Here is a 26,295-nt window from a genome sequence, read left to right on the forward strand (position 1 = left end):
ATGAGGGGAAACAAAGTGTTCACCTTTCCCCTCCTAAAAGGAATTCCACTGAGGAGAAAATGGACATGGACATAGAAAATAATAATTAGAGTAAATTTGTTCTCATGAAAGAGCACAATTCGAGTAAGGAGAGTAAAGAGGAGCTTAATGAGAAGCAGGATGCTAACACCGGCATCGAGGTCAATATAGAAAATAAGGATACTACCATTGATACTATGATTAAGATTGATGAAGGGTGCAAGAATAAGTCTCACCAATAGAAGATATCTTTCCTTCATACTACCAAGCTAAAAGTGGATGCATCCCCTCAAGGTGAATCATGGATCTACAATGAGATCATGATGCTCAAGAAAAAAAGTTGGGGTTATTCAAATTGAGTTGGACCATGAACATTCTATGAGAGCCCATATGGAAAGACAAGTTAGAAATCCCTGACAAATATAAGGAATATGAGCTGGAACTCCATCAACTAATTAAGGATAGTAGGCAGAGAATGGAGTAGGCTACTTCTAGTTTGTGCATTGTGGCAGCCAGTTTAGGTAAGAAAAGCAATGAGGAGATTATGTCTCCGGATACTATTGGGGTGAGGAGTTTAGGAGGGTCTAGTAAGAGAACGAGGCAGAGTATGAGGAAAAAGATTCCTAAGGTTTCTAATTCTACCATGGTTTATATTATCTAGAGTACAACAGAAGAAGGCAAGGAGGTGGAGAAGATCATTAAAGAGCTGATGTAGGTGATGGTCATGGTTGTTGGTATTCTAGTTGCTAGTCTATGTGGTTTTGTTGGTTCTATTTTTTTATTTTCTAGCTTTTGTTTAAACTTTAGGTTTTAGGTCCTTGTAAAATGTTGGTGTGTTTGGTTTAAACTTGTGATTTCAAATCCTTGTAAGACCTGGTAGTACTTAATGCTGATCTTTTTCTTTTGTTAAAGAGTTTTGGGTTCCTTCAAAACCTATTTTTACCTTAATCTAAAAGACTACATTTCACCTTCCTATCCAACTATTCACAACCTCCTTGTTTCATTGTAATAGGATTTTATTAAGTATTTCTCCCAATGTATATTTTGATATAATCATATCCTCCATTTTTCACTTTGAAAACATTAACTTTATTCTCATTTAAAGTTCTCCAATTCTATTCTTTCTTGGCATCCCTTTTTGTGACTAAATAAACATTCATTTTATTTGAACTATGACTCAATCAAAGACTAATATAAAAACCACTCAACCTAGCACCTAGGAATAAAGGTGATCCAACTTTGATACCAAATGAAAAGAAAATTATACAAAATGTGTCCTTAACTAATGTTGATAGATTAGGTCGTATTGATGAGAGGGCTTCTCCTCTGTCAGATGATGAGCCCCTTGCTAAACATTTGGAAAGAAAAAGAAAGTCTTTACGGCGACAAGAAAACAAAAATGTGAAAACAAGGATTGAGGCTTCCAACTTTACTGATGATGGTGAACAGGGGTCCAAATCTAACATAGGTGATTGTGTTGGTGGTGGAATTGGGCCCTCTAAAGGCTTGTTTGGTAACCCTAGTTCTATAAAGAAGGACATTGACATTCTTAAAAATAAAATGGTGTTGTTTAACAAAGAAATGGAGCATCTTAGCAAGATGACCAGAGGGGAAAGAACATTAGGTCAGCATATCGACAAGCTCTTGGAGGTCATAGGTAATGCGGAAGAAGTGAAAAATTTGATGCATAAGATCCCTGTGTTGGAAGCCAAGCAAAAGGTGATGGACAAGGACATTAGCAGTATCCAGGGGAAGGTGTCTAAATTTGAAACCAAGCTGGGTAACATGGATAAACAACTCAAACAATCGGGGGATAACATGACCAGCTTCCTGAAAAAGAATGAGGTAGATAAAGGTTAGGTTTCTCCCCCGGGGGTAGACTCTCAAGGTCCTAGCAAGCGTACTTGGGCCAATTCAAAGAAGATGAAGGAAACCACTAAGAAGGATGAGGTGAATGCTACTACTGAGACTATGCATTCTCTAGTGGACTAGGCTATGCATTTGATTAATAGTCCTTAGCTAGTAGGTTGTTGTTCCTTTGCTAGTCTTTTGCTATCTTTTCCAGCAATGTTGTCTGTGACCAATTTTTGTTTTCTAAGGTCTATTTCATGTTGTTTGTTTGTTCTCTTTTCATGATACTTTCTTAATACACTACTGATGTAAGGTTTTGAGTCCTTTAAAACCTATTTTTACTTAATCAAAACTAATGTTGATAGATTGATTTGAATACAGATATATTTTTAGTTACATGCATGAGAGGCACATAAAAATAATATATCATAACATAGTGGTTTACATGGGAAAAACCCTTTTGCAAGAAGAAAACACAACCAAGAAATACAAATAGTTGTATTAATAAACAACTGCAATTTAAATATAACAAAAAGACCATGCATTTTGCAAGAATATCCCCAATTTATAAATTTAAAGTAACGTTACTAGCATACACATATGTGTATAGAAACTAAAAAACCAATTCCAAACTCTAAGTATAAGCACTAAATCCATCTAATCCAACTGTCATGAGTTGATTGGTTCCTTGGGAATGATGGGGGAGTTGTTCATGTCAAAAAGAACCTAAGAGGAGCTAACTGCTCAATGGTTTTCTGACAAAAGTGTCTAGGCTACACTCCATTCTCAAGATAACTATTGTCACTTAGGTTTGCACCCTTGTCCAAAGCCTATGCATGAGGACAACCTAGTGAAACATGGAAACAACCTCCAAGCTATGGGACTTGAACTATGAGGTTGAGTCTCCAGAGAAGGCCGACTTCCTCTCACTATCAGAATGCACCTAACTACTCTTGGAGAGGAAAAAGGAGAAGGAGATCATGAAAGAAAATCTACCTAATCTAATCTAAAGAGGTGATGCACCAAAATAGAGTGTTCAGACCAAACTCTGCCCATATATGCACTTTTGAACTAGAATGAAACTAAGGATATACACATTCAGACTTGCTTTCATCTAATAATCACATGCAGATCAGGAGACCAAGATGAATGACACAAGGAAAGAGAGATTCACTTATATTATTATTCATAGGCCAAGGAGATACAGTCATGCAGATCATAGATCTCTACAAAACACCAATACAAGGCAAAGAATTCTTGCACTTTCATACCAATGGCTGAAGGAGATAAAATAGAAGATCATGTAGTTCAAAGGCACAGGGGAATTTACATTGAGAATCTGTAGAGTAGTAACAGAGAAAACAAAGAAAGGTTGACCTTTACAAAACTCACAAAAATTGCCTTTATAATTTAGGCATAATTGAAATTTTCCCTCCAAAACTATCCTGCAAACACCGCCATCAAGGCTCTATCAAGAACAATCATGGGGATCTGAGGAAATCTGATCTAAGTATAGCTTTTAGGTACCACAAAATCTGATTTTTAACTAAAACAGGGGATTGAGAAGATAAAGGCAGTGCCATTGATTGTCTTGATCAAGTAGATGGATCAACTAGGGGGCAGTAGAGTGCTCTTCCTTGTCTTGCCTTCACTTTTTGTGGTTGGAATCGATCATGAAGATCAGATTCGTGCAAAACCTCGATCTCTTATCATTTTTGGTGCATGAATCAACAGGGTCAGGAAGCCAGCCGAACATTGTAAGCGAAACAGGTCATGTGGACAAATCAGTTCATTTCATTCTGCCACCTCACAAGTTCCACGCAATTGACCATGTCTTTTAACTAACTGCATCATCTTTTCTTTAAAAATCCTAACCGCGACATTATAGTAACTGCCAGCCACTAACCCTCAATGTCTTAATCACACCCACTGGGACACGTGTCAGTGAGGTGCTATGTCACTATGCGTATCCTCTGAGCACTTTCCCATAGAGAGATAGTGCCCACCGTTGATTTCCTTAGATCTGATGATCATGAAGACTCGCAATAATACTGCACTATCTTCTTTAAACTTTTGGCCCACAAACCAACTCAGCACACCTGGCATCTGACTCAGCCCAAACTGGTACCATCCCTACAGTTTCATCACACTCGACCCCACCCTGCTACATGTCACTAAGGCTCTATGTCGCTATGGTTAAAATTCTCGTAGCTTTCCATAGCAAGATAGCGCCCACTGTTGATCTCCACAAGATCAACGATCATGGAAGATCTGCGCTTGCCTCCATAAAGTTTTTGTTCTATGAATCCACTTGGCAATCACCTGGCACAACCTGGCATCTTTATCTTGGTGAGACCTGGCCCCATTGATCCATGTGGCAAAAGGGTGCTATGTTGCTATGGTTAAAATTCTCACAACTTTCCATAGCAAGATAACACCCATCGTCGATTTTCTTTAGATCTACAGTGATCAACAGCTTGTATAATTGCACATCGAGCTGGATGAATGGACCAATGAAAAATTACCACCATACTATGACCCACCTGACAACTGCCACCAAGGACGAGCTGTAATATTGCTTTGGAGAAGGGTGGGCCCATTACGTCATTTGTGCCATGCATCATCAAGGCGCTATGTCGCTATGGTTAATGTCCTCGCAGCTTTCCATAGCGAGATAGTGCCCACCGTTGATCTCCATTGATCTGACAGTGAGCAAGATAGATCTAACTTACCAGTGGACCATCTAATAGAAACTGGCCACGTGCCAACCTATCTGAAAAATCTTTGTTTGCAGTGCACCAAGTGAAGTAGGACCCACATTCCATGCATTCATACCTTAGCCAATGAAAAGATTGATCAACTACCAACGCATCTGACAAAATTCATCATTGATGTCTAACGGGGTATACTTGGGACCCACCTTCCTTTGATGTTGCCATAGTTATCACTTTCCATCTGGGCACTATGTCACTAACAGTGAGGGACACAAATTTTTTGATAGCGCCATAGTAGCCACCATCGATTCAGCAAAACCCAACGCCACAGAAATAATGAGGAAAAGGAAGAGCCCACCTAACACATGACAAAAAGGCACTATGTCGCTAACGCAAAACAATGTGCAACTTTCCATAGCGAGATGGCGCCTACCTTTGATCCATCTTGATCCGATGATGAGGAACTTGCGGGCCTGCATAAACAAATCATAAGGTTTGATCATTTAATTTTTTGATATTCCTGGGATGTTTAAAATAATATTAAATCGGGAAGTGACCGTTGGGTGGGAAGTAATTTAAAATTCAAATATTTGGTGGGGAGGCACAATACGTAACAATAAAAAATGGAAAATATTAGATGGTTGGGGAGATAAGGATGAATGTAGATGGACAGAGGTCCAATGGTATGATTTATACTCTTGTATATGTTTTCACCACCCAACCTATCACATAAGAAGATCATAAAGTCCTATTCCAACTAAAATTATAAGTATAAACACCTAATCTAAAGTTAACTACATGTATTCACAGTGGTCAAATATCCATAACTAAAATAGCACCCACAAGAAGTGCCAACTCATCCAACTATCCATGCCTCAAAAGGTATACCAAGTGAATCTCACATCATCAACATATCCAATCTGTAACTTGCAATCACAAGCCTCAAGATAAATACCTACCACATATATACCAAGAAGCTCCCATTACAAAGGATAATGTCAAATCTATAACCATTCCACAACATCTCAAAGAATTATATCCATGTAGTATTAAGGAAATTCACAACACATAAAGAAACAATCTACAAGAACAACTCTCATTAAAAGTCTCCAACACTCCTAAGTTCTCCACAACCAACAAAGGAAAGAGATAAAGGAATAACCATGTTATCTCTTACATGATATACATGAACACAAACCAGTGATCATTATCTCCAACCAATCTCAAATTCAATGTAGGTGAAAACTGAACATCCAGGAAGATAACCAAGACCAAAGAGAAAACTATAAAAATCATAACCTATATCATGTACTCATTTAGTGACACTCATAAGACTACTAATAGGGGCTAACATCATGGAGAGTCGCTTGGCATCCAAAACCCCAAGCTCAAATCACATGTGGCAAAAATCTCAAGGGACTCCCTTGGAACCATCACACAAAAGTGGAACTTTTCATTATCTTAAGTTTTATTAACACTCACACATTTTATTTAGTTATCACTTACTTAAAGCTCCCTCTGTTAACCTATGGCATCATGATCCCAGGATGTGAGATAGAATTCCCCTCCATATGCTACCCTACCCTACCCATGCTCATCCTACAACAAGTGCCTGCGGGAATGCATACTCTCATCCCAACCTCAATAATCATAACTTCAGGAAGTACCATGGAAGGTCGAGACCTACAAGTCCTCTAACAAATATACACACATGTACTCATGTGTGGTGCACCACCATCACGAAGATCATAACACAAGGACTAGATGAGAACACAATGCAAAATATAACACCTAATCGAAAGCAACTTGGGAGGATGGATTCTACATGAATCTCAAAGCCAATAAAACCATACATCATGAAACCACTCAACCAGTCTCAATTTGAGAGTATGGATTTGACACAAATCCCAATGATGCAACAAGACCAAACATCATGAACTCACTCAATTGGCCTCAATCTGGGAGCATGGATTCTACACAAATCCTAGTGTCCATGAAATAAAAGCAAAGCTCCAAAAGAAACCATAACACTAGGTATAAAATCACCCAATCGAACACGAAGTCAAGAGTATGGATGTAGCATGCATCCCAATGCAACATAAAAGTGCAATAGTGGTCTAACTAATATCCAAACAAATCATCCAAGTCCACGACCCACATTGTGCCAAGAAACTTGAGAAAATAGGGTGGCACGCAAAATGAGGTAAAAACTCCAAAATTTTGGAAAACTTCAAAATTAAAATCCATTGGCCTTTGGGTACAAAAACTCCAAAAATCCAAAATAAATGGGTTCAAACAATGTATGCAAAAATGGCCAGCATAACGGTGCAAAATCCCAAACCCTCATCCCGAAAAATAGGGAAATGTTCATACTTGCTCAACTAGGTAGAACTAGCATACAGAAATGGAGGGGAACACTAGTTCTCAGCCTCCAAACAAATGACTAACAAAAACAAAAGAAAAAATGAAGCCGAAACAATAAAATAGGAAAGCCCTACCTCATAGCCAAAAGGGAAAAATAGAAATCTGAACCATAAAATAAATAGCCCACAGAAGTAGCTAAAAATTACGGCAATTCAAGGTTTCCCCGAGTTAGATCCAATGAGCTCAACCTCATGATGATCCCATGCTTGTAGCTCCCACAATGAACAAAACAATAAATCCTCATGAAGAGGATCTTGGGTTTTGCTCTCCAACTATCTAATTCAAAAGTGAGAAGTGAGGAATTAATTTTTTTTTTGGATATTTAATCACTTTTCGAGTAATAATCAATTAGGGCAAATAACCAGCCAACCTAGTCAAACCCCAAATCAACCCAAAAAAAAATAGGCTATTTCTAAAAATAAGAATTCATCAATGGAAAAGCTACTAGAAATAAAAATAAATCAATTAAAAAGCCCAAAAATCCAAAAACACAAAAATTTCCTTAACAACTTTTGTGATAATGCGAAACTCTAAATGCACAGACATGCTCACTAGTCTAATCACATAATGCAAATGAGTTCGGATTTAACAATCATTGAAAGGTTTTATCAAACAATTAAAATAAGGATACATCGACCATACATGGATGACATCAGTAAAATATGAACAATTGAATCACTAACTCCATGTGCCACTGCAAGGGATATAAATCCTGCACACTAAACGACACAATCAAGTGCAATTGCATATAATAACATAGCCAAAGCAATAAATGCATTAAATCACCTAATTTAACACTTTATTTAATTATATCAAAATAATCTATTTAAATCACTAATGTTTGGATAACACATAACAATGCAGGAATGAAGTAAATAACCATAGCATTAAATCCATCACATAATAAAATCAACAATATGTCTAAACACTAGATAACCAGATATCATCATAAAACACAATGTCATCTCAAAATGGCATCATCATGCAATATGATTAACTAAACAACACAATAGTCTAACACCTATGATACTGAAATCAAGGTGTAACATTTGACCCTCAAGTCATCTCAAATGTAAAACATAACATGAGTAATAAAATATCTCTCAAATAAAAATATAACAAGGTAAATATCCACAGCACATAACCAATGAATCCAACATGGACAATCCATTTATAATTATTTAAGCATTTAATAATAGTAGTTTACATAACATGAAAAGACAGTTAAAACACATAAGTGAACACAATCATCAACATGACTAACCATTGCTACAGGAACCCAGTCCAGTGTAGCATGGTAATAGTACACTGTGCAATCTTTGCACACATCTCGATGTAATCACGAAACAACATCATGATACCACATCAATCCTAGAAATCACTAGCACAAACCTCAATGAACCATAAATCACATCATAATCTCATAAATCAGCCAAAGAATAATCAAGGCAACAGATACAGAAACATAAATCCAATCACCTCAACATTGTAGTCACTCATGGTCACAATCATGATCCATCACAATGAAAGATCAACAAGGTTGCATCCATCAAGATGACTCACATAAGTCAAATGGGAGAGGCAGTAAAAAGGTGATTTGTACACTCAATGGAATCTCATTTAGCAAACCTAGTTGCAGATAAGAGATTAGCTACTGCTTCATCCTAATAGGTGTATCAATCAAATCATTTAACAAGGTAGACCTAACAGTCTTGTGTAAATTTCTTTACCACGTGCATACTTCATTGTATGCTTGTAAATCCTATAACAAGGTGGACCTAGTAGTCCTTATTGCTCCTAATAGGGAAGATCATTAGAAGTGATCATTGTAAACCTTAATCGGCCAACTTTATACTGCAATACTAAAGCTTGTGGGTATCATCCCCACCCTAGTTTTACTTTCTATTCGAAAGGTTTCTGGGTCACCATATCTTGTGTGTTAAAGTGTTGTGTATGCTTTCATGTTTTTCAGTTTATCATGCATGCAGTTAGATCAGAATTCACATAAAGGATTAATTGGTAATTGAAGTTCAAATTTTATCAGTTACTAATTTACCCCTCCCCTCTCAGTAACTTAGCCTTTCATAATATTTCCAACAGTAGAGTGAAAAGATAATTCAAAAGTTCTATAGTTGGGATAAGAAAAAAAAAATGCCCTCCCTTCCCCCCCACCATGATCTAGGAGGGATTTAACTAAATTTTGATGACTCGTCACTTGGTAACCCATGATGGGTAGGAGGCGATGATCTAATTAGGAATTCCATGGGCATGGCTATGGTTGCATAAGCAGTCAATTTGGGAACTCAAAAGGCTTATATGGAAGAAATGCTTTCCCTTTTCCGTGGTGTCAAATTGGTGATTGAAAAAGGTTTCAAGAAAGTGGTTGTGCAAAGATATGTGTAGAAGGTGATCAACATTTTGAATGACAAAGCTGATGTAGGATGGAATAAGAAAGACAATATTAATCAAACCAAACAGTTACTTGATATGGTGGATAAGGTGATTTTCCATCATACATATTAGGAAGGAAATCATGTCACTGATAGGTTGACTTCCTTGGTAAATCACATTGTGCACATCAAGATCTGGAAAGACATGTAGTCTATTCCCATGGAGGCTTGTGTGGTGATCATGCAAGATTTGGCCAGCTCAAGAATAAGGATGATAATGCACTCAATGAAAATTAAGATTGTCATTTCCTACATTTTTTCTTGGTTTCTTATGTAGCTCATCTTCTATACTTTGGTCTATGAGTTTTCCAAATTAACGATGGAGTGTTATTTTTAGTAATTTTGAGTATTTGTGGTTACTTGATCTGTGAGGCTTTTGGGTTTTTGGCTAGGTGTTTCCTACAAATTATTATTTGAAGACTAAGTTGGGTGGGGAGCTTTGTCAAATTGAACTATATTGAACAAGTAATTATTTTAAAATGACTCCAAGGTTTGGGTAAAAATGGAAAGAGGGCAAATGAAATCTTTTGTGGAGAGCATGAAGGGTTACAACCTAGAGTTTTCTCTAATAATTGTGGGCTTTTAAGAGGAGGGCAAGGTCTTCGTTGGTGGTGTTTTATTTTTGGTGACATTAGAAACCATTGGACTTGTGACTGAGATGAGCATGGAGGGATCTAGAATCCCCTAAAAGACAAAAATGTCTTTCATAAAGGCCTTCAAGTTGTTATTTATCTTGGGGAAAAAAAATTCAAACTACAGAGAAGGTTCAACCAAGAGCAATTACTTAGGGAATGGAAAGTGGTGGCCACTATCTTTATCAATTTTTATGTGGGAAGGAAGGTATAAACATTTCCAATCCCATATCTTTTTTTATACTCAACCATTTTAGGAGAAATGTGAAATTTTACTAGTTCCTATTTTGGTTTTTTATTTGCTTTCTCCATCCATTGAGAAAGCTAGGGTTACAGGATTCCACCCCTCTCCCCCATCAAATCCTTTTTTATAGGTTTTTTGAGTTTCATAGGGTTTTGGTACCTCAAGCTGGCCCTTCCCCCAATCTGACTGCAGTGCTTAAAAATCTTGTTTTCTTCCTTGTGTCATCCTCAAACTAAGAAAATTCAAATCCCTTAGGAGACCCCTAGACTTCCCTCTTTCTTGGGTGTTAGGGTTCTTCCTAAATATAAGGCCAAACATAAAATAGATGAGCAGTATGAACATGTTGAGGATATAGTTGAACTTTGCGATGACTCATCCTTGGGGTCTTCTTAGGCCAATAAGTTGACTTGGACCCTTGATTTATTCACTAACAACTCGAGGCCCAACTCCTGCCATACCTCTTCTTTTCCCTTTTCCCCTAAGATTAACCTAAGTTATCCTGAAGACACTCAAATTCCTCCCTTTGTTTCTCCTTCTCTTCTTCCCAAAATAGATCATGGCAGTGTCAATTTGGAAGCCTTGACATTACATTTTTGTGAGCTAGCTATATGCACTATGATCATCTTAAAGCTATCACCAAATGGGTGTTGTACTAGTTACAAATTGCAAGAACAAAAATTAACAAATCAGAAGCCCTTCTAGAGGCAGAAAGAAAGCTAGAAGACTCAAATACTAGAAAAGAGAGATCAGGTTTGGTGGGAGGTGGGCAAAGACCTTAGGGAGAAACTACATAATTGGGAGCTTTTAGAGAGGCATCAAAGGAGGAGAGAGATGAGATTATCAATGATCTAGCATAAATGAAGGAGTCTCGAGAAAAGATAGGGGAGAAAATCAAGGACATGGTGTCTCAACAAAAAGAGACTCGAGAAATGATGAATATTGCCACTAGCAAGATTTAGGGGGACCTGGAGGAGAGGAATCTCAAAAGGAATAGGAGAGAGGATGCTCAAGGAAAGGATGAAGCTCTTGAGGTTCTGCCTAACAGGATGTTGGTCCACGTGATGTTGCTTCTTCATGTCCCTCTAAACAACATTCCTTTATGGAAAAGCTCAAGGAGCTTTGGAAGTGGCTAGGTGTATTTTTGTTGGTTGTTGTTTTGGTTGGTGTCGGTGAGACTATATTGTGTTGTTGTGTTGCTGGTGTGTGTTAATTTTGGGTTGATTGTTGATACGTGGTTGATGGGATTTTCTGTCTGGTTTTCTAAGTTTTTGTTTGTTTTTGTTTAAGTTCCTTTGCTTTACATTGGTTCTATTTTGGTAAGATGTCATAGCTTGTGAACCTTTTCTCATTCATTTGTTGGACTTGGTGTTAAATATTTGTTAAGGGTTTAGGCTCTCTCCTGCTTTGCTTAATTACAATATTTATGACAATCAATAATTATTTTTAAAAATAATTATTTTTTAATTGAAACACTAAAATATGAAGATAAGATATTTGAATATTCTTGTTATCAAACATTACACAAGTATTTCAGCTGTGGCTATATATTCTTTTTATTAAACATTGCACAAGTACTGGATTGAAGTTATTGTCTTGAGATAGAAGAGTGTGTTCTACAAAGGATTTTAGACTAATCGGTTCACTGCCTATGATTGGTTCATTCTTAAAGTTTGGGTTTTGTCTAGCCGCAGCAGCACTGGCAGAGCAGAATATGAGAGGACAGTAGTCAACAACAAAGAACAAAACGCCATGAATAACATAAAAGATGAAAAGGACTCAACACTGAAGCAAACAGATGTGCCTTATAAGGCTCTCTACTGAGCTAAAATGTGTAGCAGTATTGAGACTGCGGCACAGAAAACCAATGAAGTTCACAGAAAATAACTTGTTTTTTTGTGAAATGAGCATTCGTGAGGTGCAGTGTGTAAGTTGTGTTGCAGCACACGAATGACTGAAAGTGCTCCACTCATTTTCACTCACGTCTCTCAAGATGAGAGTATTGTCTGTAATACAAGAGGAGTGACCCTTGTGGAAGGCCTGCGGTCAAACAAGATCCATTCTGGATGGCCTTCCAAGAGTACCACTTAATTTACTTAATATTTCAATTTTGTTAATTAAACGTCTATAATAGTTCAATTGTAGTTCATTTTTAAGTAATAAAATTTAGTGATCAGATCAATTGTATAATGTATATTTCTTTTTATGAATAGTTAGTTGTGGTTTTTAATTACTACTTTTACATTATAATTTAATTTTTAAAAAATATTTATTAAAAATTTATAATTATTGATATATTTATATATAAATATTAGATCAATTTTACAACTTTTTATTATCAAATATAATAGGACACTAAAATTATGATGTTAAGTCTATTTTTGGAATGACTTCTTTTTGAACTAGGGATTCAAGTCCCCAATCATTAATCTTTATTCTTAGAAGGAGAACAATAGTAATAAACAATAAAATTGCTTGTGTAGTTCAATTTCTCGGATAAGATTGTTTGGGAATTTTCAGCATCAAAATTTAAGATTATATTCTATGATTCATCATTTATTAAGTTACTTCACGAGAAAAAATGTGAATCAAATGTATTTTTAAGAAGATTATAATGCTTTTCCTTAGAAATAAACAAAGTACCTATTTATTTAAGTATATATTTAGTTATTTTGATATAAAAGACTACAAAAAGTTGAAGGATGACATAATTAAAGAGGGAATTTGAATTGTGTCATCTAAGGCTTGAGATCAAATTTATTTTTTCAGATTATATAACTAAATTCGAAATGGTTGAGCTGCACCAATAATATATTGATATAAAACAAGTGTCATATAATGATTTAGTACTTGCCTTAATTTTAATAGTTTTAAAATAATGAATTTATCATAGTATATAAAATATTTTAATCAACACAAATATAGTTAAATTCTATTCATATATATCATATATACTATTATAAATAAATTATAATATAAAAATAAAAATATTTTAATAATAGTCATATATAATAATATATAATACATTATTATATAATAATATATAATAAGTTTTAATCACGACTTAAGGCCAATCCGCAAGTACTAATAAGAGGATGATCAAATATAAGATAGAGAGGTCAGCGGATAGGTCAATTGTGAATGGACCTATTTTTTGAATGCATATATAGCTTTTCGAACTATTCCAATACCAATAGATGTCTGGTTTTGTACTTGTCAGAGTTCATTAGGTTTACTTAGATTCCTCATGAATGGATCAAAGCTGATGATTGTTTGGCCAAATGGGCTTCTCTTCATACATAGGACTGGAATATTATGGATAGGGGGCAGCAACTCCTTGATCTGTTAGGAGAATTTGATGGACTTGTTAATCAGGACAGAGTAACTTGTTGAGCTCTTCTTGTTGTAATCATTTCTGTCTTAATAAATTTTTACATATCTTTTTCCTAATCACATACATTCTTCCCCATACAACATTGAAGTTCATTGTTCAACATGGTAACCTAACTCATGCAAAGAGACATGGAGGGAACAAGTTGTTATGCTTGTTCATTTCTATCTTTGTCCCCTGCAAGGACTCAAACATCCATTATCTGTTTCTAGCAATAAATATAAATCAATTGCTGACCTATTCATCTCTGGACTAATTGTGAGACAAGGCAACCACATTATTCCTACTTGTTGCACTTGTGCCACAGCTTAACCAATGTATGAACAATGAACAATTTCTTTTCTATGGAAAGAAAAGGACAAGCATTTGAAGTTGGCCTCGTTCAATTTTGGGACAAATTTTAGAGCTAACAACAATAATTTGAGGGAGAAAAGACAACTAATTAGCAATGATAGATCCAGATGATCAACATCTCACCTCTTTCCACCGCAGGAAAGATGCAGTACGGAATAATGAAAAATGGGTACTAATTAGAAAAGTTATGGCAAAACTAAACAAACCATTTGGCTTCAGAACAGAGATGCTGCTATTTACACAGAAAAGACAGAATTGTTCTAACATAGAAAAAACAACGTAAAACAGAGTTGCTATTGCATTTCCTTTTACAAACAAAACATAGTTGCTGCTCTTAGAAAGGAAAAAAAAATTCTTCTTATCTGCTATTACAAACCACACAAAAGAACACTGTAGTTATGTATATACAAATCATAGATCTTTTTTCTCCTCAAATTAAGGGCATCAAACTGCTCATCAAAAACTAATAAACATTGCAATGATAGAGTTTCGGGGAGGATGAACACACAATGTAATAATTGTAGTGCTTGTTTAGTCATTTCAATACTGTCGCATTATAATGATTCACATCTATAACAGACAGTTTAAACATCACACACTAAGTTTTACTTTAATACTAAAAGGGTAAAATAGTCAAAATTGACTTATTTTTTCCAAGCTTAACTCTCTTCTTAATTGACTCCAACAAAACATTCAATATGTATTCAATATAAATTGAATGGATTGGACTATACTCCTCAAGGCTCTTAATATAATTTATCACTTGACCCATGTTTTTGTGTCCTCTGTATATATTTCAGGTAGTATGAAAATATTTGTGTAGGAACTGATATTACTCGTTTAGCCTATTACTTGTTTATTATGTTATAAATAGAGGATGATAAATGTTCAAAGGCTTTCAACCACCTCCATTCATTGTTTAAGAATATTAATTCAAAGGCTTTTGACTCTTCATTAAAATATTAAAATTGAGTTTAGAAAATTTAATTCAACATTTGCATATACTAAATCATGTCGATCTGACAATAACCATCTAGAGTAAATTTACTGTTTCCTAAATGCCTATGGATCTGAAATATTTTACCATGTCAGGAATGAGTTGAAACGTTGGCATGCATGTATGTTTTCTGAATTCTTGATTGGCGGGATATGGCGCCTGTATTGACAAGACAAGTTAGATCATGGTGGCAACTACATTGCTTTCAATAATTGTGCAAATCTCTTTGCCCATGTTTTGGTTGCGCATATTATTATTGCACTTCTGTCATTATTAGCCTATTCTGTGATAATGTGGTACAAGATGGAATATTTTTCTTGCTTTTCATAATAGTTTTAGCATTTCTCTGATACTTTTACTGTTCTTTGTTGGCTTTATTACCAGTACAACAATCCTATGTACTTCAACAAATTATTAAAATTATATATACACGTACATTTGAATAGTTGACATCTGTGTGTACTTTTGTATGGATCAATATAAAGCATTTTCTATACTTCGATTTGTTCTTGTGAATTTCTGTCATTTACAGATAACATACTTAATTTCGGATCCTTCAATTTATACTTGCTAAATTTATGGTCTGTAACAGTGTGTTAAGCTAGCAAAGCAAAGCAATCGAGGTTGTGTAGTAGTGAATTACAAATTCAGGGTACCTTTCTACTTTGAAATAGTTTTGATGTGTCAGTTTGTACAGCACATCACACACAAGGGGACACAGTTCCTCTAGTCTTAGGTAGTTATTTTAAAGGCAGTCAATTCAAGATTGTTGAATATTTTCCAAAAGATGAACTTCGATATGATGATCATCTTTTTGTCTTTCTCTAGAAATTTTTTGTTCAGAGTTTTTAGCTCCACTATCGTACTCTTGTACAAGACCTGTAGCATTCTCTTGATGAGTGTCTTCTTCTTTTGACCCTCTATGGCATCCTAAGTTAGGATCACATGTATTTTTTTAACACTTTCATATATGCGTGTGTAGGATTATCAGTAAAGTTTCATTATTCCTTGTTTCATTAGTTGGATCACCTTTATTACAAAATCATCTTCTTTGACCTCTTTGATCGGCTAAGAATCTATAGTAAACTATTGGAAATTAAGATTTGTCACTGAGATAAGGATTTAGAGACTACCAAAGAGGATTTGTTGAATGATGTTATTCATAAAGTTTGCTCCTTTGGTAGTTTTGGTATCATGGATATGTCCTTTGTTGATTTAAATCCTTCATGTATTCATTGGCTCATTCATATACATGCATATGGAACTCAATGGTTCTATTTATAGTTACTTTTGAAAGATAGATTGTACATAATTAAATTACTTGATAATAGTTATGGCTTCTAACCAATATGTATAAAAATGTATACTAATAAAAATAAATTTTTGGTAATTATTCAAATTGAATGTAGTTAAAATTGCAAATTTTATTAAGTCCATTCTTGCAAATGAAAAACTAATCACAACAAATGATTGTAAATGATGTAAGATGGTGTCTGTAAAAATAAATTCTATAGATGACTTGAAGCCTTTAGTAAATAAGTCAAAAGTTATACTATTGTTCTAGGAAAGTTGACTTTAGAATTTTGAAATATTCAAAAATTAAATTCTATAGAAGGCTCTAAACATATAGTATAGAAGTAAAAGTTAAAGTTTCATTCTAGGGAATTTGACTTTGGAATTGAAGTATTCAAAATATAAATTTAAAGTGTGAGGCCACATATTCTTGTCCTATGGAAGGGACATAATTGTGGGTGATGATTTGTGTAGGAAGAAATTCAAGGAAATAAACTAGTTCTTTTGAAAACTTATAGATTAATCAAAATTGGGTAATGTGTAACAAAACAATTCAATGAAATGTTATCAACCATCTATTTATCAAATCCATGAGAAAATGGTGTAAAAAATAAGAGTAAGAATTTAGGGATGCAATTTTAACTTATGATTTTTTTCAACTTCCACTTGCATGGAAATCTACAGATATAAAGATAAAATGAAATAAATAAAAATTTATAGGCAATAACCTAAAACACAATGGTAAATTGGGATCCTCTTACAGTACTACATTTGACCCTAATTTACAACGTTAATTGTTGACAAAGGGGTAGATATTGTGATTTTTTAATTTTTATTTTAAATGCCCTTGATGTCATCGGACATCTGACTACTAATTTCATAAACCATCACAATTCAAACAATAATAGACTATCATTAAAAAAGTTGGACAAATGCTAAATCATTCTCACCTAAGACGATGCGGGAAAAGATAGAATCTCATTCGAGTGGGAAAATGTGAGTACCATTGAATACTACAAACCCACTAGTGACACTACCTAGGTAAGGAAGTGTATTGCTTCAAGTTTATGTGATTTAAAAATGAAATTGCCTGAAATATGATTTATGTGATTTGAAAATGATTTTTTTTGAAACCATGAGATTTGAAAATGAAATGTCTTAGAGATAAAAACCTAATTTTATTTGAAAATGAAATTGCTTGGAATGACAAAAGAAGTGCAAAAATACCATCAATTAGGCTCTAAGAACATTGTAACCCTTGTTACATTTGAGCAACACAATTTGTGGCACCAGTCTTTTCAGAATAACAAAAAACACAACTCCGTGGCTCAGCTATACAACATGTCCATTCCCATGGAATTTATATATTTATTTAGTATATCCATGCACTTACCCTAATTATGGTTTTTTAAATTCTAGTTTGTGGGGTTTTGATTTATTAAGCTAGGTTGGTGTTGATGAGAAATTGTTAGGATTTTTCCAAGGTGGGTAAGAATATAAACAATCATAAATGACCACACATTGAACAATGTGGTTCCTTGGTATACACATATTTGTGTGGTATTCTAACTACATGTCCTTCACTCTCTCCTCTTTACATACAACATGCAATTCAAATAATTACCACCCCCGCCCCGCCATCCCGCGCAAAACCAAAACCTCCCCTCCCCCTACTATAGTGATAATGATATATACACACACTCTTCCAACACCAAGAAAGCTTGTCTACATGGTGAAGCTTTTCTTACACATGTATACACTAGGCTAAGGGAATCCATTTCATACTAGTAATAGGATGCATTCACATTCAAATTTGGTTTGTGCCTCTCCACACAACCCATCCCATCCCATTTTCCCATATCTTGTAACACCTGTATAAGAAGTCAATACAACATATCCCCACAACCCACATATCAAATTTATCAAAAGGTTAAGTGGACATCTGGAAAATCAGGCAAGGCTTCCTTAACATATATAGAGGAAGACAATTAAAATAATCCTCTTTTTATTTTGTGTTTCTTTGAGGAGATTGGGAAGAGAATTCAATAATGCCTCTTAACTTTGGTTACAATTAGGATAAAGGCTATGCACACCTACCTCCTGAATTCAAGTTACATCCCACTAATGAAGAGATCATAAAACATTATCTTATTAGAAAGGTTTTACACAATAGTTTTATAGTTTTTTTGGGGGCTCTTTTGTAATATGCATATGCATATGCATATGTACATGAATAAGAGACTTAACACATAAAACTAACATAACATTGACACTACCTAAGGAAGAACATGTGATGCTTCAAGTTTATGTGATTTGAAAATGAAATTGTCTATCTTAAAGCCTATTTGAAAATGAAATTTCTTGAAACTACAAGAAAACTATGAAAAAACACTATCATGGGCCCTTGAGTTCTTTTTCACATGTGATCTACGTTTCAACCTTATGAAATCAATTGCAAACATCTGAGAATGAATATTCAACAAAAATGTGTCACATGTGATAAATGGATACTCCATGTATTTCCTTTTTCTATTCTAACTACATTGGAACACCATAGAATTTGCGAGCCAATGATCCTGGAATCGTTTGTCAATGACTCTCAATTGTGCATCAATATTTCATTTGGTTTTTCTTCCTTACATTAGTTTGAAATGGCTTGTAATTATGGTGCAATTATGGAACAACATGAAAGTTGTGAACCACTTTTCCTATGATCAATGGTTTGTAACAAATGTAGTTTTGATGTTGCGGGGTTAATGGCTTTCATGAATGTGCCACTAGTTTCATAAGTTTAATGTTGGTCATCCTTGGAGGCATGTTGGAGAGAACCCCTCAACTAGGTTTTTGTACCAGTTCTTATGCCCAAAATAGATAAATAGATAGATGATTTTAACATCCACAAGGCTAAGCCTATGGGACAATCTTCCAACTAAATTAACTTTAACAATTTGGTTCTTTTTTTCTACAAAATGATGATGAACTCACCCAACTTCTTAATGATTTTCTCATTGAATAAGTTGTGCCAAGAGCTTCCAAATATAATATCCACAAATTTGAATCTGATGTCCTTGTATACCTCACATTCTAACATAAGGTGTGGCTTTATTTTGACCTTTCTAGAGTTGCAAAGGATGCAAACTCTTCCTTCCCAAGACTCTTTTGCAATGTTTCATCCCTCGATTTTACATTAGAGTTGACAAGAATTGGTTATGATTTGTACAATAATACTTTTACCTCTCCAAGAAATGTTGGCCCCTATGTATGCCATTTGGAGTTGATCACATCTAGGGTTGAACTTACTAATATAATAAGTACAATTATTTGTGTACCCAAAATCAAAGGTATGTAACTTTATTGCTTTTAACTATAATTTTCAAATAGTACAAACCACAATACTTTCTTATAATCATATGGTTCTCTTTGTAAGTTTATCAAATTGAAGTTTAAAAATTAATTACATTTACATACACCTTTTTCAAGTATTATATTTCTCTTTTGCCTAGCTCATAGTCCAACAATAATTTTTCAAAACACATGTTGACCAATTGGATATTGAGCCAAAAAATTGTAAGAACAATTGGGCCAAAAGAGTGTAAAAATCACTAGTGCATGATCATCATCTTTTTATGCTCTTTTTGGCACAATTGTTCTTGTATTTTATATTTCTATTGAGAACAAAATTCCAAACTAATCAAGTAGCTGATCCAAAATTCAATCACAATTGGTTGAGGTATGTTTAAATACCATATTTCACATGTTATTGAATGATATGCATTTATATGCTACTGTTAATGAATGTTAAAGAATGAACTAATGTTAGATATTAGCTTTGGATATTATGAGATTACTTTATGAATGCTCATAAATTTTTGTACTATATGTGATGATGAATGAATGTTATATTTTATTAATAGATGAAATAATGAATGAATGTTAGGTGTTAATCTGAGATCCATCTCATCTCTAGGTACTCTTTCTAAGTTGTACAAGTTCTTAAGCTCAAAATAGATAAATCATGATTTGAAATGTGAACTTCTATTCAATACTTTATTTTCATTTTCTGTGCACCCAGAATTAGTTCAAGGTGTGTTTCTATCCTCATTATTGATATTTTACATCTCTTTATTATCCATTTCAGATTTTCTTGGTTTATCAATTAATTAAATTAATTTTTTGTATTAATGACTATCATAGAGTAGTGATTTTTTTGGCTTCAACATTTGCACTATCCTAGTCAATCAATTGTTTGCATCCATTGTTTATGCACCTAGACTCAAAGGTATGTAACTTTATCACTTGTAACTTTAAAATAGTGCAAACCATGATAGTTTCTTCTAATTATGTGGTTCTCTTTATATGTCTATCAAATTGAAGTTTAAAAATTAATTACATTTTAAAAATTAATTACATTTACCTACATCTTTTTCAAGTTTGATATTTCTCTTTTTCCTGGCTCATAGTCCACCAATAATTTCTCAACACACATGTCGACTAATTTTAGATTGAGCCAAAATATTGTAAGAATGATTGTGCCAAAAGAGCATAAAAATCATTGGTGCACGATCATCATCTTTTTACACTCTTTTTGTTCCAATTGCTCTTGTATTTTATGATTTCTAGTGAGAACAAAATTCAAAACTAATTAGATAGCTGATCCAAAATTGATTATAATGGTTGAGGTATGTTTAAATACTTTATTTCACGTGTTATTGAATGTTGTTTGTTAAATGTGCTAGTGTTAATGAATGAATTGATGTTACATGTTAGCTTCAAATATTATGAGATTACTATATGGATAAAAAAAAATTATTTCATGTGGATAATGAATTATATTATATTTTATTAATGGATGAAAGAAAGAATGAATGTTAGATGTTAATGGTGAATTTGGAGTTATGTTGGGGGGAGAGGGGGAAGGTGGGTGGGGTAGGGAACTTTATTAGTTTAAGGTATGTTTCTCTCCTCATTATTGATATTTTACATCACTCTATTATGCATTTCAAACTTTCTTGGTTTATCATTTAATGAAATTGATCTTTTGTATGGATGAATATTACATAGTAGTGATTTTTTTCCCTTCAACATTTGCACTATCCTAGTCAATCAATTGATTTCATCTACTATTTGTACACCCAAAATCAAAGTTATGTAGCTTTATCACTTGTAACTATAATTCACAAACACTACAAATGAGTAGTCTAGTTACTTAAATATTCAACCAATGATATTGTAATTTTTAACATTAGCTTACATATGTTTCTTTACTTGACCTAGTGTTGGAAATGAAATAGACATATAACATGAGATAACTTGGTAAGTTAAATGGAAAGTAACTATTTCAAGAACATTACCTTAACTTTATGTTTCTATTGGAAACCCATTGTGGGAGAAAACTCAAACAAGTAAATTTAGTAAGTATAGTTCAAACTCTACAATGACTTGTTGAAAGCTATCTTTCATGGGATTAAGGATCAATGCACTATCCAAAATTGGGAATAGATTCACATAAATTGGAGTAAAAAAAAGAGACTAATCAGAGAAACATTGACACACACCAATATTGGCACATAATAAAAACTCCAACTATTCACATTATATACAAGGTGTGAGACTTTACAATGATCATACATATCTCATATTAGATTTGTAAACTCTCTTCAAATACATTGGTGTCATCTTGCACATTGATAGTCAAACATTTCGCAACTCTTTAACCATTCAAAATTCCTTTGTTTGAAGGTATTTTTGATAGTTTGGAGTAAAAGACATCAACCTACAAATTGGACAACCCTTATATAACTCATGGCATGAAGAAAATTGAATTTGTACAAATGTTGAGTTATACTTGTATTCATCATTTGATTTTTTTGAACAATGACCTTGAGTATAGTAGAATTCATGATTTGAATTTTTCAAACAATGACCTTGTCTATAAGAATTGTGGGACCATGAATGATTAGTACTTGCATCAAACTCATTCATTAGATTGCATATTTCTTCATTTATTCCTTTATTGATTTCATAGTACATTTCAAAGTTTCCTATTATGATTGTATGACATGCTGAAAAATTGTTGGAATATTCAAATGTGGAAAGAGTACTTATGAGAAAGGAGGGGGGGGGGTGTGTGAATCAGAAGTACTAAAATTTGTCCTATAAAACTTTTATGTGGAAATAAATTGCATGCATGTAAACACATTAAGTAAACATGAAACTAACACATGCATCAATAACACATAACACCTGAAATTGGTAACCCAGAAACCCTCCAGGAATAAGAAGGTAAAACTGGGGTGGGGATGATACCCACAAAAATTACTGCAGCAATATTGTTTAACCACTTCTGATGGTTTGCCCTGTTAAAGGCCTACCCTGTTAAAGGCTTTACACTGTGTCAATAGTGACCTAGTTAGAGGATTTACAAACACTTAACATGAAGTGTCACCCTGTTAAAGGATTTAATCACCTATCTCTAGGATCAATGAAATAGCTGTTAAGCTAACCTATCACCATAGGATTTCCATGCTAATACAATGGCTAGAAAGTATTAGGTAAAATGAGCCTAATAGTTTACAATCCTTGATTGTTGAATGTTGGCTCTGTTCTGCTTCGTCTGATCTTGATCCTTTGTGATCTGATATCTTTCACTTCTGAGAATAGTATATCAACCACTCTATATCTTCTCCTCTATATCATCTTCTTCATCATCTCCTTCTCTATCATGTCTTCTCTATGAGATATCGTCTTCCTTATAAAGACATTCGAGGATTTAGGGTTAGGTCTGGATCTACGATCCATATTCAATCTTCATTTTCGCTTAATACTTATCTTTTGCTGATTGGTTGCATGCCTTTATCATTTTTCTTATTGGCTGCATGCAAATTACATAGGAAATATAAAAGATTCGATCTTATCATTAAATCCTTCGAGATTTCCTTATGTTGGCTGTAAAGACTATTTTCATCAAAGTTTGTGCGATTCCAAACTCTTATGCTGATATCCTAGATTAGTCGGCTCCTGAAATATTTCTGTTGCTCGGCACATGCTGTTCTACTGAGTTACTCAGCACTTACACAAAACTGTGTTACTTGGCATCTAAACTTTACTCAGCACTTACACTTTACTCGGCACCTACACTTTACTCGGCATTTACACTTTACTCGGCACCTACACTTTACTTGGCATTTACACTTTACTCGGCACCTACACTTTACTCAGCACCTAAACTTTACTCGGCATCTATTGCACTCGGCACCTATTCTTGATCTTGGTTAAGTGTATTGACACTCAGTTGTCAAATTTATTCTTTAAGCTAACAATCTCCCCCTTTGACATGAGTGGCAAAAACACTTAACCCATGTGACTCGGTAATTAATCCTTCATTCAAACTTTGCTTCCCAAAATTTACTTTCTCCCCCAAAATTCCAAAATTTTCTTATCTCTGCTATCTCCCTGTCAAAATTTCAAAATTGGCTATCTCTGCTATCTCCCCCTTTTATTATACTTACTCCCCCTTTTATTATACTTATCATTTCATTCCTGTACTCAACTTCTTTCTTTAATTACTTATTCTCCCCCTTTTTTGACACTTATGTCAAGGGTCTTTACAATGAAATGCCATATTTGCCAAAAATGTGCTATTTACTTCAAGGAGTATCTTCAGAGCTGCATCCCAATTTGCTAATGCGACATCTAATGTCTTATGCTGGATGGCAATCTCTGCTGCTAGGTGTACAAGTCCATCAAATGAAGAAAGATTGGGGTCTTTCCTGAGGACTGTCTCTGCATTTATTTTCTCCTTATGAAGTAATCCCAAATGAGGAGTAATTGATGATTGCATTTGTATCAATTTGGCTTTTGTACTCGCCTCCTCTGTTGCCAAAACGACTAGCTCTCTTTGTGTGTGAAGCGATTGGACAAAATGCTTCTCACTCTGAGCTGGATCTATAGGGAGTTGCATACTAGAAGTTTTTAGATTGCTTTCCAAACTCAGTATTTTCTGGCTAGTGTCTTGTGTGAATGTTGAAAAATCACACAACTTGTTGTACAGGGAAAAGATGTTTCCTGGTACAATTTTAACTGTTGTAACTTTCTTTGCCAGTTCTTCTTGTGCTAGTGCTATATCACTGGATATTTTACTGTTTACTTTTCCTTGGAACTTCTTTTCTGACCATTCAAGTAATTTTACATTTGTTTCCTGGTCTTCATTAGTCACCTGGTCAACTATATCAGAAAGTTGTTCCATGATTGGTCTTGACTCATCTGGAGATTGTAAGCAAAAAGCTTCCATGAATATGTCCTTAATTTCATTCAATGTACGCTTATGCTTGTATTCCTTTCTTAGTGCTTCTTGTCTCCTTCTTTTGTCTAGTGCACTCTGAATTTCATTAATCTTTTCTTCTGTAAGAGTGCTAGATTCATAATATGGGATTTTAATTTCTTCATCAAGCTCAGGAACTCCATAGTGAAGTTTCCTGACTGCTTTTGATGAACTCGAGCCTGGTATTCTGATTTTCAGCTGTAATCCATCTGTGCTCGGCTACTGAAGAGTTTGTGTTGGAGTCCCAGATTTGGGTAATGCAACCAGTGTTTGTATTGCATTCTCCTCCTTTTTCTGTGTCTCCTTTTCTTCAGCTTGAGTATCCCCTTTTTGAATGCTAGATGGGGTTGAACTTGGTGGCTGTTCAGATTTTTCTTTTGTTTCCCCTGCTGCTGTACTTGGCACTTGGAGTGTATCAATACTTATACTTGGTGAAGGTGGTGGTGGAAGGAATAGAATACCAGTAGCTTGTGTGATCAAAGGTGGCATTTGTGCTTTTACCCTTACTTTTGCTTTGACTTCTGGATTCTGTAATTCATCAACACTGACCTATATAGGATTTGAACTTAATTTTGCTACTAAAAATGATTGGTCAAGGATTTCCAAATCCTCTGCAGTTAATGGATTAATGTTTTGAACTGAAATTTCTGTAACATCCTTTATTTTTATGAAATTTGCAGGTGTGATGGTGGCATGAGGAGGACTAGGAGGAGATACCTGTATGTCTTGCATACTTTGATCTTGTGGCTCAGCTGTATCTTTCTCTTCCTCTTTCTCCTCATTGAGTGCCTCTCCTTCCTTTTCTCCTTTACTCTCCTTCTCCACTAGTTTCTTCTCTTTTATTTCTGATGCTCCCTTTTCTTTTATCTTGGCAATTGCTTCTGCCTTATATTCCTCATTATATACGTCTTCAATCTTCTTGTAAACTATTTTCCACAATCTTGTGGATTTGATAACTACCTCTTCAATTTTATTCTGTAGAATACTGAATGCTCTATACTTGGGAGTGAATCTGTTATTATGCCTTTTTATGGCATTTATTATTTGATCTCTAGTCAAATCAGGCAACAATCTTGCCAATGTTGACTCCCTTATTTCTTTTTCCATTTGTAAACAAAAATGCCATTTATCCTCTATGATTGTATACAGTTCTCTCGGCATAGAGTCATCTAATTCTAGAGGTGTGTGCTTATATTCAGCCATCATAGCATACACAGACTCCTCTAATTTATTTTGCTCTCGTTTGGTGAGCTTAGAAAAATTCAGATTCTTTAATCCTTTCAAATCATTATTTATAATTTCTATACATAATTTATCAACATCAATCTGGGGTATTTGTCTTACCTCTTGAGATTGACTGTTGTCTTCTGACTTTGTTTCCTCCTCATCTGTTTCAGGCTGGGGAATGAACTTCCTCTTCTTTGACTCAGCAGCAGTCTTCTTTGAGTCTTTCTTCTTCCCTTTAGCCTCTTCTTTTTTTTTTTGAGTTGTGGCCCTTGTGGTTGGTCTTTTTGGTGCTGGGGTAGCTACTTTCCTCCCCTTGGATTTAGGAGCAGATGGAGTTGTGGTCTTTTTCTTGACTGGTGCTTCCTTGGCTACTTCAACCTTAG

This window comes from Cupressus sempervirens, chromosome 2 (genome assembly GCF_028749045.1).
Source record: "Cupressus sempervirens isolate cs-2001-9-10 chromosome 2, ASM2874904v1, whole genome shotgun sequence".
Taxonomy (NCBI): Eukaryota; Viridiplantae; Streptophyta; class Pinopsida; order Cupressales; family Cupressaceae; genus Cupressus; species Cupressus sempervirens.